At 41.4% G+C, this 22,498-nt stretch overlaps 1 long non-coding RNA gene across 3 annotated transcripts in view; it reads left to right on the top strand.

Moving 5' to 3' along the window:
• LOC134291600 (uncharacterized) overlaps window positions 1–22,498 on the top strand; it is a 427,606-nt gene that overhangs the window by 305,235 nt on the left and 99,873 nt on the right. The gene's annotated exons all lie outside the window — the stretch shown is intronic.

Genomic DNA, 22,498 nt, shown 5'->3' with positions numbered 1-22,498 from the left:
CGTTACGGTCAGGAAAATTTTTTCGACACCCTGGGCATAGTGTATCATTATCCTTGCCTGACAATACACAAATTCGACCACATTCTAATCGACGGTAAATTCTTCTCGGATATAACCAATGTCCGCACATACCGCAGTGCGAATATAGATTCGGATCACTACCTAGTCGCTGTATACATGCGCTCAGAGCTTTCGATGGTTATTACCACGCGTCGAAGTCGAACGCCGCGGCTCAACATCGAGCAGCTGCGTAACGTAGAAGTGTCTCAAGACTTCACACAGCAGTTAGCGTGGCCCTGCCAATAGAAGAGCAGCTTGGCGCAGCTACACTTGAAGATGGGTGGAGGGACATTAGATCCTCCATTGGTGGTACCTCGGCTGCGGCACTAGGCTTCGCGACTCCGAGTCACAGAAACGACTGGTACGATGGCGAATGTGAACAGTTGAAAAACGAGACGAATGCAGCATGGGCGAGAATGCTGCAACACCGTACGAGAGCGATAAGGCACTTTATATACAGGCGCGGAACAGGCAGAACTCAGTCTTCCGGAGGAAGAATCAGGAAGAGATAGCGAAGCGATCGAAGAGCTGTATACACTGAAGTTCTACCAGAAGCAGAACCGCTCGCGCAGAGGCTTCGTGCCACAAACCGACATGTTCCGGGACAATCACGGGAATCTTCTCACGAGCGAGCGTGAGGTGGTCGAATGGTGGTGGTAGCATTACGATGAGCACCTGAATGGCGACGTTGCAAGTACCGAAGGTGGCGTGGTAACAGATCTATAAGTACGTGCGCAGCACGAATGATTCTCAGCCCCTAAGCTCCAAGAGATTGAGGAGGAGGTTTGTCGGTTGAAAAACAACAAAGCCGCTGGAGCAGATCAACTATCAAACGAGCTTCTAAAATACGATGAAGAAGCACTGGTTAGAGCACTACACTGGGTCATTACAAAGATTAGGGAGGAGGAAGTATTACCGGAGGAATGGATGGATGGTATCATGTGTCCCATCTACAAAAAGGGCGACAAGTTGGATTGCGGGAACTATCGCGCGATCACACTACTGAGCGCTGCCCACAAGATACTATGTATCTCAAATTCTATGCTGCCGCCTATCACTGATTGCAAGAGAGTTCGTGGAGCAATATCAGGCTGGATTCATGAGTGAACGCGCTACAGCGGACCAGATGTTCAGCATCTGCCAGGTGTCGCAGAAATGCTGCGAATGCAACCGCCGACAACGACACCCGCAGAGAAATTCAGAGACGCATTGTGGCAGGAAATCGAGTATACTTTGAACTCCGCAGAACTCTACGATCAAAGATAGTTCGCCGTCACACGAAGTTAACTACATATCTATAATATGCTGATTAGATAGTCGTCTATGGGCACGAAACATGGACCCTACGTGCAGAGGACCAACGCGCCCTTGGAATTTTCGAACGGAAGGTGTTGCGTACCATCTACGGCGGAGTGTAGATGGAAGACGGGACTTGGAGAAGGCGAATGAACCACGAGCTGCATCAGCTGCTGAGAGAACCAACCACCGTCCATACCGCGAAAATCGGGAGGCTACGGTGGGCGGGTCACATCATCAGGATGTCGGATAGTAACCCGACTAAAACGGTTCTCGAGAGTCATCCGACCGGTACAAGAAGACGTGGTGCGCAGCGAGCTAGGTGAGTTGATCAAGTGGAGGACAATCTGCGGACGTTTCGCAGAGTGCGAGGACACTCAGGCCTTAGTCTGACCGGAAGAAGAAGAAGGATGTAAGGAAAAGGTGGATCATTCCTTACACTGTTCAGTCCGAATGGAAGTTTAATCATCTGATTCTAGCATCAGGTATAACCATGTGATGAGTAAGTAAGATGTTTAGAAGTAATATCTATAATTTGAGGAGTTTGATGCGTCAATAGTTGAACCCAAGGCATTTTGAATAAAAAACAGAAACAGTTCACTTGTATCTTTTAGAAGAATAGATGCCTTTTTTGCATTGATGTCGTAGTGTCTTCATCCCAAGACTTTACTTTATTTGGTCATCATTTCAATTGATATTTATTTTCCTGCTTTACTTTTCATAATCCTTCTATAATACCAACATAACGTGCTGGTTTTAGTGAAAGTAATGTTTGCTATGCTACATAATACGCCAACAAAACGTTAGCTAGGCCCTAGTTTGACCTTAGACATAATCATCAACGTACATACCAGTACGGCTAATCTCTCTCACATCGCCATAACCCGACACGTTTGCCCTTTTCAAAGCACCATATGCCGTTTGTTTGTTGTTACTTAAATATTGTCTTCGGTTTCAATACACCGCCGTTTTGGCATGCTTTGCTTAGGAACCGACCGACCGCCTAGCTACGCGATTAAATGCCAACGACCTCTGCGGCCGCGCAGATAGTTATGATATTTCCATCCGACATCCAACGAGCCGAGCGCTGACGCAGCAACGTCTCTACGTGGATAAAGCTGTTGAACAATGACTCAAAAGAGCACATGATCTTCTATGCTCGCCGTGTCTACCTCAGACCTTTACGAAGTTCAGCAGAGAGCTTTCCGCGCAACAGTTCTACCCCCTCATACGCGCGAGCGCACAACACATGGAGTCTCAAGATCGCTGCCGCCGCCCGTCCAATCGATCAACCCCAGACCCCAGAGGAGGCCTGCGCAGAAAAAGGGAGACTCGATCTACCTACCTACCTACCTATCAAGAGCTAAGCTCCAACAACGTCGACGTCGACGGTCACGATCCAATCGAAAGCGAAACGATGAAAACGAGTTTTGCACCTCTACCTACTACAAAAACCGTTGCTCGTGTGTGCCCCCAAGCATCGCAGCGCAGTGACCACAAACACATAAACCCGGAAAACAGAAATCCCGAGAGGAGGTCGTCGTGGTTGGGGAGTCGCGGAGGGACCCCAGCTCTACGAAGAGTACCGCTAGTTGGCCGCGAGCGAGACAGGCACGATCGCACGATCGGTCGGTTGATGACGATGCGAAATAACCGTAAACTTGCGCCGCGCGGAGCTTTAACACTCACACACATACACCAGTGAGCTTGAGACGAAACGATAGTAAAAGTGGTTGAACTGGTTCGGTGTGCTTTGCGGATTGGCTTTGTCTGTCTGCGTCTGCTGCTGAGCTCAGTGCTGCCGAAAGGGAGTGCGCGAGTGGAATTCACGATCGATCGCTTTGCGGTTAGCTCATACCTTGGGAATGGATCCACGGGGATGATGATGATGGTCGGTTACCACGTTTGTTGGGGTTCGTTGTTGGTGAAGCCACCATCGTAGTAGCAGGCATGGCGATGGCATCAGCAGCGCGAGCAACGAGAAAGTGAAATGAATAATTACGACGAGGAAATACCGCGGCTAATGAATGAGGATGGTTAAAAATGATTGAAACGAGGTGTATGATAGCAATTACGGTGTATGTCGGGTCGATTATTGATGTTTATTTCATAAAAAGAGCAGCTGTATTTATCTGATTATTGTTTACTAGATTTCTGTACTCAGACGATTTTTTTTTCAATGCCTGCTGCTCTATTGAGTCTTATTTGGATGTTACTACCCAAAAAAATAAAGTTTTATCTGCAATTGTTTTTTTTTTCTTTAATACTGCTTTCTAAAAATATAAAAAAAATCATTACGAAAACCTCCGACCTTCCAGGTGAATTTACAAAGCACATTGCGAGGATAAATTGGCTGAATAATAAACGAAAATTGCCCAAATAGGGACCCCTTCTCAAAGTGGTTCTACACTCTATTTCTTCGGAAATTCTTCCAAAAATTGCGGTAATTGCTTTTGAGATTTGTTTTCTTTAGATTTTTTCCGAAGATTTCTCTATGCGTTCTTGAGAGGATTCCTGGGGTTCGTTTGGGATACTTTTTGAAGATTCTTTAAGAAATTCCTCTACGGATTTTTTGAAAGACATTTGGAGGATTGCTTGAGAATTCTTCCGGAGATTCCTTTAGAATTTATGCAAAGTTTCTTCTACGAAGTTTTTCAGTGATTTTTGAAAGTTCTTCGGAGGATTCTTTTAGGAATTCTTCCGGAGATCCCTTGGGGCTTTCCTAGCCGAATTCTTTCAAGGGGGTTGTCTCATTTTTTTTTTCAAGAATTCTTCCGGGAATTCTACTAGGATTCCTTCAGGAAGACTTCTAAAGATTTTATCCGAATTTCTCAGCCGATTATTTTAGCAATTCTTCCGGAGATTGTTCGAACTTTTTCGCAAAAATGTCGATAACTGGACTCCGACAGCTCGACAACTCGCTACGCAAAACTTGTACCGAAAGATCAGTGATAATTCAGAAGAGTGGCCTAGGTTCATTAATATCTTCAGCAAAAATGTTGTTTGACTCCAACGATTTTTGTACGGTGGGGCTTTAGAGGCGGTTAGCAACCGTTCATTGCTGCCTTCATCGGTGCCGTAAGTAACAAATGATCTACCCACTGTTGCAAAGGTACAAGAGATTTCGGTAACGAAAGTAGATAATTTGTACACGGTTATGGTCTTTGGGATGGCACTGCAGAACTGCTTCGAACATCGAGAGAAGGGCAGAAGCTGGAGCTAAACCAAACCAACCCGATGTATAAGCTGTCACCGTTCAACGATGTGGCTCGAATGAACACAAGAATGGTATCAGTGCGGTCTTTGTAGCGTTCGGCACCAGATTCTAAATACTCCATCCGAAAAGACACGGGCCAACCAACGTAGTCGTTGAGTAGTACATACCATTAATGCTATTAGCACGCAAATGACATCAAAGCAAAAGTTATTTTGCTTAAAAAGATAAAAAAAATCAAAACGTTACAATTCGCCTTGACGGAGGCTCTCTGAGAGAATTGCGCTGTGCGTGAAAACAATTTTTTTTAACATGGGAAAGGATAGGAGCTGCATTTTCAAATGCTTCTAAAATATTTTAGGGACCTCAGATTGAAAAAATTGTTAATGTTTTGCAATATACTTTCAATTAGCTACACTATAACTGGTTTTAGACAAAAAGTTTTTAAATCACAATGTTATGTCTATAATATAGCGCATCAAAATCTCATTCGATAACATTAAGAACGTTTTGCTTAAAAAAATTTCTATAAAGAATTAGAAGCATTTGAAAATGCAGCTCCTATCCTTTCCCATGTTAAAAAAAATTGTTTTCACGCACAGCGCAATTCTCTCAGAGAGCCTCCGTCAAGGCGAATAGAACGCGATGCAAGACAGGACACAACACTTACAACTCTTACAACAAACTTGTTGTGAGAACTATAAGTGTTGTGTCCTGTCTCGCGTCGCGTTGTATGTGTGTTGTCGAGGTTCCTACGTTAACACAAACCTCAATAAATAGAAGAGCACCGTTGAACGCGTGGAACGGAGTCGATGAGACGAATGGTTCGACGAGGACTGCAGTGATTTTGGAGCAGAAAGCAGCGCATGCGGTAAAGCTGCAGCATGGAATCCGGCAGAATGCGGATGGATATCAAAAGAAGCAAAAACATCAAACTTGATAAAGCGCCACCTGAAAAAAAGTGTAGTGCGAGGAATGAGATCTATTGTGCCGTTCTCAAGAAACAAGAAAGTTATATCAAAAGCTAAAAACATCCTGCGACGGCCTCGCGAGACGAAATATGCAGGGATAAGGACGGTTCAAGCAACATTTTTTTAGTCAAATAGATTAGAAGAAATTTTTAAAATGAATAGGTTTTATGACGGTTCTGAAAACCTCTACTAGACTAATTGGCCATCAGAATGTTATTTAGAGGAGCCTCTCAATGGTCGGACATGAAGAAAAGACAGGTGGAATCAGTACTACGATGAGCATCTGAATGGTGTGGGAAGCGCATACATGGAGGAGCGAGAGAAATGACTACGTCAGTTCCACATTGAGGGAAGTTAAGAATGCTATCCAAATAACGCACTTGTCACGAAAGAGTCACGGCGGCATTGCACAATGGGTCCAGAGCCGTGTTTACGAAGACAAAAATGTTTGTGCCTAAACCATAAGTTTTAGATACATAGTGTCTTTGGGAAACTTTCTTTTTATTTTTCGACCTTTTTTCTCTTTATTGTGAAATTAGGGTGGTCCCTCTAGTTTCGCTGATCCAAACATCTGATTTTTAATAGTTTTATGTACGTTCACAAAATGTTCTACAAAGTTGTAAAAGAACTTATTTGGAGCAAGTTTGCCGAAGAAACCATTATTCTATCTCTTACGGTTCCTAACTTATATTTTTTTTAAAAGATTCATGTTAGGGTGATCCATGAATTGAGGTTTTCCTGAAATAACTTTTAATGCATTCGTTTCTCGTAAATACTTTGTTCCGAGCGCTTTTGGAACTATCAACGACGCATATTTTTTCCAAAGAGCTCAAAGTTCTAACTCTCATAGTTAAAAAGATATTGGCATTTTTCTTCGAAAAATTACTTTTTTTTAAATTTCATATCTCAAAAAGGAGCAAATGGATTTTCAATCTCCCGGTTGCATTGGAAAGATCGTACTCTGTTCTATTTTTGGTGAAAAAACTGTAGGTACCTTTTTTGTTTAAAGCTTTTTATTGAATTTTGAAAATACGATTTTTTTCATGGAAAAGCAGTTGTAACTTTGAAAATCGATGAGATACAAACTTGGTGTCTTCGACAAAATTGTGAGTTTTTGGCTGCTATAAAAGTGCCCAGAACAAAGTTTTGCGAAAAAATCAACACATAAAATTATATTGAGTAAAAACAGATTTTCACGTGAAAAATGACACATTTCAAGCAAATTCAACTTGTCTTTGTTAGATAGATCAAAGTAGCTTGGTAAATGGTCATCCATTTCATTGTAGAACCAATGTTTATTTATACTGTCATCACCATTTAGGCACATTGAAAAAATATTGTAAATCATGTAACTTTGATAGGCTTTTACGTTAACATAAACATATACTAGTGATTGACATTTTCACTATCCATACATTGAAGTGATGAAATTGAAATTAAATTGATGGAAATCAGCTCAAAATCACATTTTAAGTTGAGTTCATTCACGAATTATGAATTATAAGCAAATTTAAACATTTTCGACATGGTTACTTCGATCTATCTAACAAAGACTAGTCGAGTTTGCTGAAATTGTTCCGCTTTCCATATGAAATTCTGTTTTTACGCAATATAAATTTATGTGTTGATTTTTTCGCAATACTTTGTTCTGGGCACTTTTATAGCAGCCAAAAACTCACAATTTTGTCGAAGACGCCAAGTTTGTATCTCATCGATTTTCAAAGTTACAACTGCTTTTCCATGAAAAAAATCGTATTTTCAAAATTCAATAAAAAGCTTTAAACAAAAAAGGTACCTACAGTTTTTTCACCATAAATAGAACAGAGTACGATCTTTCCAATGCAACCGGGAGATTGAAAATCCATTTGCTCCTTTTTGAGATATGACATTTAAAAAAAAAGTAATTTTTCGAAGAAAAATGCCAATATCTTTTTAATTATGAGAGTTAGAACTTTGAGCTCTTTGGAAAAAATATGCGTCGTTGATAGTTCCAGAAGTGCTCGGAACAAAGTATTTACGAGAAACGAATGCATTAAAAGTTATTTCAGGAAAACTGGAATTCATGGATCACCCTAACATGAATCTTTTAAAAAAATATAAGTTAGGAACCGTAAGAGATAGAATAATGGTTTCTTCGGCAAACTTGCTCCAAATAAGTTCTTTTACAACTTTGTAGAACATTTTGTGAACGTACATAAAACTATTAAAAAGCAGATGTTTGGATCAGCGAAACTAGAGGGACCACCCTAATTTCATAATAATGAGAAAAAAGGTCAAAAAATAAGAAGAAAGTTTCCCAAAGACACCATGTATCTAAAACTTATGGTTTAGGCACAAACATTTTTGTCTTCGTAAATACGGCTCTGGACCCATTGTGCATTGGTTTTTGTTGGACAGAAGTCACTGTTCCTTACTTACTTGGGTATCCATCAGCTCAAGAACAATCAGTCAGCTGGAAATAAGGATGGTATCGGAACTGAAATCATCACGATGGGCCCGGAAAAGTTGGCCACTGGCCTAAACTGGCCGGTATTTTGGAACAGCTACCAGAGGAGTGGAGGGAAGGGATCATTTGTCCCCTCTATCTGCAAAAGAGGTGACAAGCTGAAGTGTGTGAACTTTTGTGCGATCACAATTCTGAATGTCGCAGTCCTAGGAATAGTACAAAGTCCTATCCCAAATCATCTTCCGTCGTATTTCACCTAAAGTGAATGAGTTTGTGGAAAGTTATCAAGCTGGCTTTGTCAACGCAAATCGGCAAATACCGCGAATACCAGGTCCCAACGCATCAACTATTCGTTGACTTCATACGACAGTGTCGACCGCACAAAGTTCTGTAAAACCATGGACGACTTTTCTGGAAAGTTGACCAGGTTGAACACAACCTCCATCGCAGATGTACAAAACTGCGGCTCAGCAACTGCTTTGTCAGGCGGTTTCTGAGTGGGAGACGGATATCGCCATCATATCGGACCCATACCGAGTGCCCGCCGACAACGATAACTGGGTCGCGGATGGGACCAGAAAATGGCGGCGATATGGACGACGGGTAAATACCCCGTGCAGGAGTTGGTGTCTACTACCTATGAGGGCTTCGTGGTCGCCAAAGTAAACGGGGTCTTCTTCTGTAGCTGTTATGCGCCTCCGAGCAGTTCACGCAAATGCTGGACCGCTTAACGACCGTGCTAACAGGGCGAAGGCCGGTGGTAATAGCGGGTGACTTTATAATGCCTGGGCCGTGGAATAAGCCGCGCTTAAGACCGAGATAAGAGCAAGCAAAAAGGCCTGCTTTGAGGGTCTCTGTCAGAGTGCCAATACGAACCCGTGGGGTGACGCCTACAGGATCGTTATGGCGAAGACGAGAGGTGTGATGGCTCCTGCAGAGCAATCTCCAGAGATGTTTGAGGGGATCATTGGAGAACTTTTTCCGCGTCATGATCCTAGTCCTTGGCCTCCTTTCGTAGGACAGCCGGGGACTGGGACTGGCAATGAGGAGAGGGTCACCGATGTGGAACTTTCAGGGATAGCTAAGTCCCTTAGCGTAGGTAAGGCCCCAGGTCCGGACGGAGTACCGAACCTGGCCTTAAAAGTAGCTATTGCAGAGGCTCCCGAGATGTTCAGGTCTGCTATGCAGAAATGCCTGGACGAGGGAGTTTTACAAGAAGCTTGGAAGAGGCAGAGCCTGGTACTATTGCCAAAGGCGGGGAAACCACCCGGAGACCCGTTGGTATATAGACCAATATGCTTGATTGACACGGCGGGGAAGGTGCTCGAAAAGATCATCCTCAATAGAATGTTGAGGTTCACTGAGGGCGAAAATGGTCTTTCGAGCAACCAGTACGGCTTCCGGAAGGGGAGGTCCACCGTAGACGCTATCTTGTCGGTTACAAAAACCGCCGAGAAAGCACTCGAGCCTAAGAGGAGAGGAATTCGCTTCTGCGCGGTAGTGACTCTGGATGTAAGGAATGCGTTTAATAGCACCAGCTGGTCTACTATTGCCGATGCGCTTCTGCGTCTGGGGATACCGGAGTACTTGTAGAAGATTCTCGAAAGCTACTTTCAGAATCGCGTTCTAGTTTATGACACGGAGGTGGGTCGGAAGTGCTTTTACATAACCTCAGGAGTCCCGCAAGGTTCCATCCTGGGTCCGGTGTTATGAAATGTCATGTACGACCAGGTGTTGAGGTTAGAGTACCCAGTGGGAGTGGAGATTGTCGGATTTGCCGACGATATTACGCTCGAAGTCTACGGTGAAACGATCGAGGAGGTGAAGTTAACTACCGACCACTCGATCAAGGTTGTGGAGGCGTGGATGCGGTCCAGGAAACTGGAGCTGGCTCACCACAAGACAGAGGTGACGGTTGTTAATAACCGGAAGTCGGAGCAGCAGACGGAGATCAGTGTAGGAGAGTGCACTATCCTGCCAAAGCGCTCCGTCAAACACTTGGGCGTGATGATCGACGATAAGCTTATTTTCGGTAGCCACACCGATTATGCCTGTAAAAGAGCCGCCACAGCTATTGCGGCACTGTCCCGGATGATGTCCAATAGCTCTGCGGTATACGCCAGTAAGCGCAAGCTTCTGGCTAGTGTTGCTACGTCCATACTTAAGTATGGCGGCCCGGCGTGGGGCACCGCGCTAAGTACTGAATGCTACCGACGGAAGCTGGAAAGTACTTACAGGCTTACCAGGCACAGGGTTGCGACCGCGTACCGTACCGTGTCACATGACGCTCTCTGCGTCATTACTGGTATGGTGCCTATAAGCATTCTTATCAATGAGGACATGGAGTGCTTCGAAATGCGCGGCACAAGAGGCATACGCAGGACTGCCAGGATGGCCTCCATGGTCAAATGGCAGCGCGCGTGGGACAGTTCCACCAAAGGAAGGTGGACCCATAGGTTGATACCGAGGGTAGATAGTTGGATTAATAGGCGCCATGGGGAAGTTACATTCCACCTGACTCAGGTCCTTACAGGTCATGGTTGCTTCCGACAGTATCTACATCTACACCGTTTCGGGCATGCGGATTCTACCGAATGCCCAGCGTGCTATGGTTTAGAGGAAACGGCGGAACACGTTTTGTTCGTGTGCTAGCGTTTTCGCACAATGCGTGACCGCATGCTTGCCACATGCGGGGAGGACACAACTCCGGACAATTTGGTCCAGAGGATGTGTAGGGATGAGGTTAGCTGGAATGCCGTTTCAACGGCTATCACCCATATCGTCTGGGAACTACGGAGGAGGTGGCGCGTGGACTCGGAGAATGGCTATTCCAGATGCAGTACAAGAGGTAATCCAGGGGTTCGGAGTCGGCTTCGTAGGTCATACCGGTGCCCTGCGGTCGAGATCGACCCTTACAGCGATTAAGTGGCCGCGGAGAGGAAGTCCCGGTAGCGGTGCTGTCGTGGCGTCGGTCTACTGGGTTGGATCCGAACCCGCGGTTGGAAAGGGATCCCCGGCAAGGCAACCTTCTGGTGCAGCTGATAGGGCCTGAACGGTAGTGATACCCTTGCCTTCAGTAGGTCAGATCGGGTTGCACGTGGGCATCAGTTCTTGATGTCTGCAAAGCAGTTAGGCGCGGGCGGGGTTGACCCTGCCCGCCTTCCGAGGACAAAGGGAGTGGCGAGGACCACTCGGGAAACTGGCTAAGCGCCAGCATGTTACCGTGATGGACTCTTCAGGGCGAGTCATTGATGTTCATTGCTGCTAGGCTACGCAGCTAACCTTGAGGGTGCGATGTGCACTAGCCCCTCTCTGAAGCAATACCTTCTTGGTGGTTCCGGAGAGACGAAGGGTTAGGCGACCATAGGAATGTGTTTTAGTGGGTCGAGGAGAGAGTATTGCTGGCTTTTACTAGTGTTGTAGAAGCCGGCATGAACCCCACACTACCCTAACCTTCCTGTTAGGGTGTCTGTTGAGCAGATTTTCCCCCCTATGGTTTAGAAAAAAAAAGATGTTCAAAACTCTCTGACAGTTTCGGGTGAATTGTCCAGTTCATTAGAATTATTCAGGGAAAGCGACAAGGAGTGTACTCTCTTGCTCTTCACCATTGCTCTAGAATGTGTAATGCAATATGTTGGGGTATAATTTTCACAAAATTCTGTCAATTTGGTGTGCTTTGTGGACGACATTGGCATTTGGAACAGTGACAGCTGTACATCTAATTTGTGCATGACCTCTCACCATGGTTAGATTTATCAACATGCTTTCTGCTTAGTCATGGCACATAAAAGAAAACTCATTCCCGTGACATTAACCTTTTCTAAAAAATTTGCGCATGTTATTCTATTCCATGCTCTACTCATGCTCTACACGCATCCTTATCAAAAAAACGTCGATAGATTCGGTATATCAACCTTGAAAATCCGGTGGGAACTTTTAAAGCGCAAACTCTCGTTCCATATAAATCTTCTGCATAATTTCTGGTGTCCAATTAAATGTACCAGAATGAAAAATTGCCCATTAATCGATGGGTGAAACCCGGATCTGGATACGCATGAAAAAGAAATTGCCAGTACCCTGTAATGTGATATTGTGCCCCAAAAGAGAAAGGGGCGTCTTCCAGACAGGCGAAGACCAAGATAAATTTATACAAAAAGAAGAAAATGTTCTCATTATTCCCACACTGCGACAACACTCTGCAAGCGAGCATATTTGTCTGACGAGTGGTGGACAAACGGCGCGGGAAGCGGGAAGAGAGTTCATCGCCAAAAAGCCGTAAAAGTTCAAGTGTAGCCCCTTTCCGACCCGGCTGTATTGTGCGCCTACCCCAAACAAACACTCCGCCGCCGCCGCTGCCGGTTGCCAATTTTCTCTTCTGCCAAAACGCACGCTCCGGAACCCGCAAAAATATAATGAAGAAAAAATGCCAAATAAACCCACCCAAAAGTAATAGCATCAACAATAACAGCGGCAACAAGTAAGCAAGCAAGCGAGCCAGCCAGCCAGAGCCAGACCAGCAAGTGTATGTGGTTGGCCCGGCCGTCAAAATAACGAAAGACAGCGATGCCTTACCGGCAAGAAGCTCCATGCCTACACTCTCGACGAAATTGGTCCGAAAAAGAGAAAGTTGCTTGACTTTGGCCGTGATCCTGACGCGGGGCAATCGCGATGCCATCGCATCGCATCGCCCCGTTGTTTGGTGACTTTTGCGAACCTTAATTTTTTTTTGAGTTGGGGGGAGGGTGGCGTAAAATGCGGCGACCGGGGTTAAACTGCGCAATTTCACAATTTATTAGAGAAATGAGAAATGCATGTTGAATGTTGATACACTTTGACATGAATGACAGTACTGAAATACGTATTCGTTGTTCGAGTTTGAATTGCGAAAAAATACCCTTGTACTCCGGTGGGAATCGGACTCACGACTCCCAGCTCGCAAGACAGGCCTTTCTTATTATCCCAAGCTACGGAGCCAGTTGATGGCTCTCTCGCCTGTTCTAGCCAATTCGCTTATACCTGAACATGAATCCACTAAAGCACATGCTACACAACAGTGTGTATATGTGAGATGATAATCCAATACCATTTGCAGAAAAATTAGATTGTGAAAAAAGCTAACCATGGGCTATAGTTGAATCGGAGTTTTACGCCAATAGGCGAGAGAGGCGTTAAGTTACTCCGTAGCTTGGGAGAACGAGAAACACCTGTCTAGCAAATTGGGAGTTGTGGGTTCGAGTCCCACCGGAGCACATAAGTTTCTTTCGGTAATATAAAGTTCAATTTGTCCGTCTAACATGTGTTTCTGTTGTGTACTTGGCTGGATTTTCATAATGTGATGGCAAAATGCACTTAAATCGTGCCTTTCTATTAAGATTCGCACTTTACCACCGATCTCCCCTGTTTGTTATGCGCCTTGTTTTCAGTCCCTGTCGCTTTTATCTTCAGCTTCACTTCCGAGAGGCCGACCGACGACCGACCGACCAACAGACCGACAATCAATGTCTTTGTTGCGAAAATGCGGGAAAATGCTCTTCGCTTCTCACCGCTCCGCTCGCAGCGCGCCGCGGTCGTCGCTCGTTCCGCTCGGGTGACCGTGCAATCCAAGTTCAAACCGGTGATTTTTGGATAGTGTCTTCACTTTTCCCCGGTTTTTATTTTATTTCGAGTTTTTGCAAAACAAAGGAAAAAGCTGTTGCGGATCGTTGCCTGCTGCATCACTTTTTTTTCGGGGATTGTAAAAGTTTTATTTCATCCGATTGGGGTCTCTTTGTGTGTGGTGCGGAAAAAGGCGGCCGCCGGTCGTCCCCAGACCCCAGACCCCAGGTGAACGAGGTAAGTTGGATATAGGAAGATTTCCAGTGTGGGGGTGAATGACGATGAAAGTTGTGCTCATAAATCTTGTCAAAGCGTCTTTTTGACACCCCGCATCACGACAACCGAGGCGAAGGTTAACTTTCTCCGAGACGACACGAGCCTTAAAAGGTGATCGATGTTATTCATGAACAACTTCCTGGCTTTGAGCTGGAGATCGCATGGGTCAGACAACTGATGCTAATGAGGGTTTTGTTGATGCGGTGTTTAGCTTAATTTGAAAATAGAAATGGTATTGAAACAGGACGTTGACCTGACCAGTAGAAAAATATCTTTAACCAGTGTTATGGGAAACCGAATAACTTGACAATTCCGTAAAAGTTACCACAACGGTTTAATTCCTTCCAAGAGATGTAAAAATTTAAGATTATAAAACAGTTGAACCCGAGCAGAGGAAAAAAAGCTCAAACAAAAAGTGATATTTGTTTGTTTGAGATAAGAGGTAAAAGTACTGAAAATAATATCTCAATTTTACTCCTGGAACATCAACATCATAGCACATTTAGCTCTTGGTGAGATCTAACCAATAGCAGTGAGCTATTCCATTGATCTTCAAATATCATATTTTGCTATTGGTTAGATGGTTCAAGAACGAATTTTTGCTATTTTTTTCAGTACCTTCACCTCTTATCTTAAACAAACCAATATCACATTTTGATCGTCAGTACTTGAACTCTGCCCGGGAAAGCAACGCAAACAATAAACTGCTCTTTGTTGCTATGCGTTGCAAGAAAAACTTGGATCCATGGAAAATCTATAACCAAGCAGTGCACTGCAGTGGGGTATTATCCTAGCCAACGATCATAGGCGCTTATGCACCATTAGCCTATTTATCTTGCTGACAGTAGCAAGTGTTTCGGGTCCAACCGAATCTTGACATTTAGATTTCTATGAACGGGGTGATACGCATTGTATATTGGGAATCAGGGTAATGTAAAAGTCTGGACGAAATGAAAGTAGTTAACCGAAAGACAAGTTTAACAAATAATGCTGAATAAGAAGCTACATGTTTGATAGTTTTTGCCAAACTTAATAGTCATTCTGGTTCGGAGTCCTCTCCTGCCATAGTCAGGTGACGCGTTTGATGTCTGTGACGACAGTTACTTGTATCATGCCGTGCCCGTATTTTATAAAGAACATTTATGCAATTCAGTATACAAATTTCAACTTTATGTTGCTCGTTTGAAAATCATTGGTTCATTATGCAACTCAAATGAGTTGTATAATGAAAAAATCATTGCATAAAATGTTGTATTCAACTCGTTGCAAAACTCGATTTTTTTAGAACTCTTCGTATTTATCCAACTCGCTGGATAAATGCTCGACTGACTCGTAGTGGAAAAAATCATCTTTCTGCAATTCGTTGAATAAATAACTATTGCAAATACAACAAGAACTACACAATTGTAAAGCAAAGCACTAGTCATTCGACATTAAAATTCGTCTTTACTTTGCCCGTTTGAGTTAAGAACTGCAGTCTTACTGTCTTTATACTTATTTGAATCTGAAAAGATTATGCCAGACGAGGGCAAGCTCAATGTGGCCCCTCTAGAGGACTGCTGGAGAGCAATAAAAGCAACCATCAACGACGCAGTCGAGAGCATCATCGCACTATGGGCCAGAAATCAAAATTTCGCGACAAAAGTCATAAAAGTTGTTTTTCTAAGATCAATCAATTTTCATATTTGTATGATTGTTTGGGCTATGTTTGATTATATACCGACTGATTTTTTCGATTTGTAACAAAATTGTATTGTTTTTTGTATGGGTAAACTTCTTATGAGCGAAAATTCTCGATTTTAACCAATATTAAGAAAAATGTGATTTGTGGTGAAAAATGTGATTAAAAAATATAACGCATACATTTCCTAAAAGTAAATTTAGTATATTTTGCATATTTGATGCACAAATTGCGATGCTTTTAAGTATAAAAATAAATTTAACAATATTGACTCAAATTTTACGGTATATTTTCCAATGTGTTCAAAAAGTAGGAGTATTTGACCGTATTCGACATGCAACTGGTCTAGGATGCTAGTTTAGACTCTTCTTTTTAGAATGCTGCTGGACTTTTTTGCGGGAATTTGCGGGAAGCCAAGTGAGAAAGATTTTAGTGCTTGCTTAAATTTTACAATATTTCACGCTGTGCTTCAATAATCATCCACTCTTGCCATTACGACGCTATGACTTTATGGCTTGCGAAACAATATATAAAGCAACAAACAACTTTCATTCTGGAAGGTTTGATTTCAAATATAAATGTGATTATAAGCTTTTAAATCAAGACCACAGTCTTACTCATTGTGCAATGTTTCGGTATATCAATCAAAATTTGAATTTTAAATAAACCCAACGTACATAAAGCATTGTCCAGTTAGAATCCGGACGCAAAGGATAATTTGTTGTGACGCTCTCAATGATCATAATCATATATTTTTTACAGCACTCTGATCATAAACAAGTTCTCTATTGATGGTGAAAATTTCATCGATTTTCTTGTTACGAGTGAAAAGTTATTTCAGATTGAAGCAAATGAAGGAAAAAAATCTTGCACAAACACGCTGAAAATTAAGCGTGGTCAGGTACGACAGTCGCGAAAAATGTTAATGTCTCCATAACCATTATGTGTGATGTGCACAGATGTTGTTAACCATGCCATGAGGAAGTGCCCAAGGAAGATTAAAGTTTATGTTTATGGATAAATCTGCTTGGAATTCCAAGGTTTGCCAGGAAGTTCGAGCTCTGGACATCGTTTTCTCACATCACGATTTTGACACCAAATGTGTACAAGGATGATAACCTCAAGAATCGCGTGCTGCTTTTCAAAAATGCCCACAAGGGATCTGTAGAGGTTTGAGCTAATTTGGTGAGCTATCACGACATCCTGAGATGTGTAGTGGTGTCATCACTGTTGGATAGTGTTTATAAACGAAAAAAACACTCAAATTTCGCTTCTTTGGAATTCACTTAATAACCCTTAATTTCGCAAGAAGAGAAATATTTGGCAAAGTTTCTTTGGAATCCTAATCAGATTGGTAGAGGGTCTCAGGACACTACAGAGATGACCTGATTGTTAAACAAATCCGCCGAAGGGGTTGATGTTAAAATTTACTACCATTGTGCAGATTTTTAAGGAAGTAATCACGGAAAAAATAAGAAAATGTATTAAAAATTAAATTGAATAATTTTAATGATATTTTTCCATGAAACTACAGTAAATTATCTTTGTTTTGAGGGCTTCACCTTTTCTGTTTGTTATTCCACCTCTGAGATATAAGTGATTATCTGCGTCCGGATTCTAACTGGACAATGCTTTACATATGTACAGATGGATACATTATTCGTGAAATTAGGAACAAATCCACAGCTCAAGTAAGATTTTAACTCACGACCCTTATATGCTACACAACCCAGTCAACACACGATCGCATATGATGTTGAATAGGATGCTAAAGTGTAGGCGATATGCGTACACTTTACACGCGGTTAAATGGAAGCAAGTACGCATATGGCCTCCACTTTAGCATCCTACTCAACATCATTTACGACTTTGTATTAGCTGGGAAGTGCTTTACCGACTTAGCTACCGAGCCTATCAATGACAAGGCATTTTAAATATTATAAGGAAAATCAAATCTTTTCCCTAATCGCAAATATATCCATCCCACTTGTACATACATATGATCGAAGAGCGAACACAATTTATTGTTCAAATACCGACTCCATTTGGCCGTGTGTCATTCGGCTGATTGCCGCTGGGCCGAACGCCATTTGGCCGAACGTCATTTGGCTGAATGCCGTTTGGCTGAAGAAGAAACGATCGTGCCACTGTTCACCACGTCAGTATAACTCAAAATAATCCCCTTTGATTAAAAGGAGGAAAAATCTCTAATAAAATAACTACAATTTTAACGCCAACTAATCCCTGAATTGTAAAATAAGAAAGAATAGTCAATGCTTGGAGGAAGGAAGAAGGAAAAAATAATGATGATCAAATTTGCAGCTAGAATGTGAAAAGAGGTCTCTGAATTATTTTGAACATAATTCGGTCAAGTGGCATTCTGCTAAATGCCGGACATCTGAAACACCTGAGCAGCGATTTTTGTAGCAAAAACTATACATACATGACATCTATACATAAATTGAGATTATTGAAAATCATAATTGACCACAAGAATTGATGTACCGAAACTTTGCACTTTGAGGAAGTGTGATATTGATTTAAACGTCATCCGAAAAAGAAGAGTCTCAACTAGCTTCCTAGATCGTTTACATGTAGAATTGGGTCGAATACTTCTACTTTTTTTTGACAAATTGGCAAATAAACTGTACAATTTGAGTAAAAATTGTAAAATAGTAATTTAAACTTAAGGCGAAACTGGATCCATTTCCTCACTTTTTGGTTTTTGATTTTTTATAAAATAACGTAGCAATATTTTCAAGGTATCTCCTGTTTTTTTTTCAAATGGAAAATGTTTTTAGTTTTTACAGAAATCATTTTCAAACAAAATTTCACAAAAAAATGGTTTCTGCAAAAACGAAAAATATTTTCCACCAGAAAAAAAAATCAGGAGATACCTTGATCCATTCTTTACATGTGTACGAAAACCGATTTTGGAAATATTGCTTCGTTATTTCATGAAAAATCAAAAACCAAAAAAATGAGGAAATGCTTCCAGTTTCACCTTAAAGAGAATTTTTGCTTATAAGAAGTTTCTCCATACACAACACGATACAATTTTGTTACAAATAAAAAAAAATCAGTCGGTATACAATCAAACATAGCCCAAACAATCATACATATATGAAAATTGATTGATCTTAAAAAAACAACGCCATATTATAACTCTTATATTTACGACGTAAAAGTGTTAGTACCACCTATTCATAACTAAACGATCGAATTTTTCGATCGTTTAGTATGAGTAGGTGGTACTAGCGCTCTCACAGCGTACACATAAGAGCTAGAATATGGCGTCCTTGGTGATAATTGTAGGAAAAACTCTAATCTGCATGTTTGCCGAACACTGCATTTCAATAATATGCTTCTAAACTGAGTTAAGGACAAATGAGTCAAATGATTGCCAGGTGATCGAAAACATCCTTGGGTAATGCTGCAGCAAGGGACCCGACACCGTACAGAAAATCTCCTAGAAATACCGTGAATACCAGGTCTCAACGACAGTATCGACCGCTCAGGGCTATGGAAAATCATTCCGACAGGCTACATGAATGTCTCTTGATATTGTCTAAGGAATTTCTTTTATGATTTCTTCCGAAATTCCTGCAGAGCTTCTTCTAGAATTTCATGCTGAAAATTTTCCTGGAGTAAATGCTGGAATTGCTCAATTAATTTCTGCTGGAATTTCTCCAGAATTTGTACAAGATTTTCCCCAGATTTTTATTCTGCAGTTCTTCCGTGATTACTACAGGAATTTTATCTGAATTCCTAACATGAATAAGAATTCCTCCAACATTCATTCTAGGAATTACTCCAAGATTTTTTCCAGGAATTCCTCTAAGGATGCCTCTACGGAATTCCTCTAGTTACTTACGGGATTTCTCCAGTATTCTTCTAGGGATTGCTCCATAAATTCCTCCTGGAACCATTTAAAGGTTTCTCTATGGACTCTACAGAGATCCACAATCCTTTCTTCAGGAATTTATCCAGGGATTCCTATAGGAATAGTGCACTGTTATGATTAGCGTGCTTTCTCGTTGCTGGCGTAACCACTCGCAGTATTAAGTGTGTGTCATGGTCACGTGGCAGGAGATGTTTTCGGTTCAGAACACCTTGAAAATTTGAACAGAAAAGTAGCGAAAACAGAGCTAACTGAGTCCGCTTCCGTTACCGTCTACTGTCTTCTGATTGGCGAATAACTATCATACATATGTATGAATTAGAATGTAGAGGTGTTTATGCGTCACTCATTTGGCTCGAGAGCGTTTATCATCGTTCGTGCTAAACTTCGACTTATTCATGTAAAAAAATACCAAAAAAGCAATAAAATCTAAAATTCTTTTTTTGTGAGTAGTTTCTCAACGAATTTAAATATAAAAAACCGCAGTAGGAAAAGCAAACATTGTTGAAAAAGTTGATGATTCAACAAAATTTGTACTGATTTAATGAAATTTCAATGATAAACTAATTGGCAATAAAATCAGTTTCCAATTCTTTAAGAATGCACCACACAAAACACACTACCGACACAGGAAACCATTCTGTGCCGTATGCAGTCCGCATAGCAAGCCCGCGTTCTTCCGTCGTCGAACGCCGCCCGACCCAGGAAATCGTACAGAGAGCATAGCTGCAGAGTGACCCAATTTTCCATGAACTAAATATAAGTTAATGCCATTCGTGCGTCGCGTTTCCCAGGAGGCGACCCATGCTGTTTACGGGGTTAAGGAAAACCCGAGCTGAATGTTTGTGTGATTGTGTGCGATGGCTGTGGTTAGGGTTACCATCCGGAGTGGAACTTTTTGCAACTGCAATGATATTTTTCTTTTTTTTTTTTTCTTTATGGCTCCATGTCCCCACTAGAGCTTGACCTGCTCCGCTTCAACTTAGTGTTCTTCGAGCACTTCCACAGTTATTAATTGAAGAACGTTCTTTGTCTGCCATTGCATGAATTTATATATTACTAGCTGTACCCGGCAAACTTTGTCTTGCTTACTGCGTTTTTTGACGTTTCAAGTCCCTAGTCAAGTCCAAGTCCCCGTTCAAAATGCACGAAAACCCGATTTTCAAAAAACTCTCCATTTTCCATGTTTTTTGTCTCATAAACCTTCCTTGGGTGAAAACTAACACAACAAAACTCATACGACTCAAATCGGACTATTCTTTCGCAAGTTATGCGTGGTCCCACGTATGCCACTGCATTTATATATATATATATATATATATATATATATATATATATATATATATATATATATATATATATATATATATATATATATATATATATATATATATATATATATATATATATATATACAGGTATGTTCCGTTTTTGTCACTATCCGTTTTTATCACTATCCGTTTTTGTCACTATCCGATTTCGTCAACATTTCATTCCGTTTTTGTCAACACTAAATTTTTTGTCAAATTTGTTCCCTCGAACACGAGTTATTTATAGCTTAACATTAATCTTGAGGCAATGCATCCATGAATGAATTTGAAACAATTACCAATGATGGCATAGAAGATGTATACGCCACAGTAGCTTTCAACACATTTTAAATTCAGCTATAAATAATGTTAATTCATGCTTTCTCGCAAAGATAATTTTACTTCTTATTTGAAAATGAGAAAAATTAAACCAACAGTCCAATAGAAAAATTAAACCGAGCCAATTTAATTAATGAAAATCTGACAGGAGGTGGCAGGAGGTAACACGTGATTATCAATATCATCATCAACAATTTTGTCGTTTTGTAAAATGGTTCAATCATTTTCCAAGTGTAACAAAAGTTACTAATCATGATAGATCAATAATAGATGGGATGTGCATATAAAACCATCAAAGGACGGATTCGATTATCCGGCAATAGGAAAAAATCACCATGGGTTATCAAACTTTTTTTTATTTCATTAGCCTATTGTGTTAGGGCACAATTGATGTCCCTTCCATGGATTGCTCCAGGATGTCCATCTCCGTATTCCTCCAAGAACTTCATTCTGAAGATCCTTATTATTATTATTATTATTATTCTTCTTTACGGCTCTACGTACCAACTGGAACTTGGCCTGCCACTTCAAGTGTTCTTCAAGAACTCAAACAGTTTAGGGCTTTTTTTGCCTGTCCTTGCTTGAATTTGTACACTACAATCTTTTAAACAAGACTTTTTTAAGTAAAATAAATTTCACGTGATTTTGTACACGTTTTCTTGAAATTATGCGATGTGCTGAATTCTTCTCTCCTGGTCGCTATTTCTTTCCGACGGGGCTCAAACTTCTACCAGAGATCTCTCTTGTCATCCTTGATACCCTGTCGAAATTTTCCAGACCGAAACAGCTATATTCACTAGCCTAACAGGAGATTCCTGTAGAATTTTATCTGAGATTTTATCTTTCGTTTGCTCCAAAAATGCAATCTTGATTTTCTTCAGTGATTCCTACTAGCGATTCTTGTATTCCTCCAGATTCCTTAATGGATTTCTTCTGAGAAATCGTCAGGAAATAATTCAGAAGTTCCTTTAGGTGAATTAGGAGTTAAATCTTTCAGAAATAAGTTTCTCAAATAAGGAGGAGTCTAGGATCTTGGAAAACGATCTGGGGATTTCTCCAGCAACTCCAGTGTTCCAAAAAGAAACAAGAGATCCTAAAAAATCCTACAGAAATCCCATTAATTCTGAAAGTATCCCTCGGGGAACAATTGGATGATTTCTTGAAAGAACTTATACAGGATTCCTGGAAGGAATTTCTCAAGGATTCCCACAAGGAACTTCTGGAGGATCCTCAGGAATAACTCCCCGGAGAATTCTTTACAGAACTTGATCCCTGAAAAAACTTTTGGAGGATTTTAGGACAGAATTCCTGGAAGATTACTAGAATAAACTTCTGGAAGATTCCCAGGAAACGTAGTAAGAAATCGGGGATAATTATTATTGTAATATCATTTTTATTAAATCATGAGG

The sequence above is a fragment of the Aedes albopictus genome, chromosome 3 (genome assembly GCF_035046485.1).
Source record: "Aedes albopictus strain Foshan chromosome 3, AalbF5, whole genome shotgun sequence".
Classification (NCBI taxonomy): domain Eukaryota; kingdom Metazoa; phylum Arthropoda; class Insecta; order Diptera; family Culicidae; genus Aedes; species Aedes albopictus.
The sequence above is the reverse complement of the archived record's forward strand: the minus strand, read 5'-3'. Positions and strand labels throughout refer to the sequence as shown.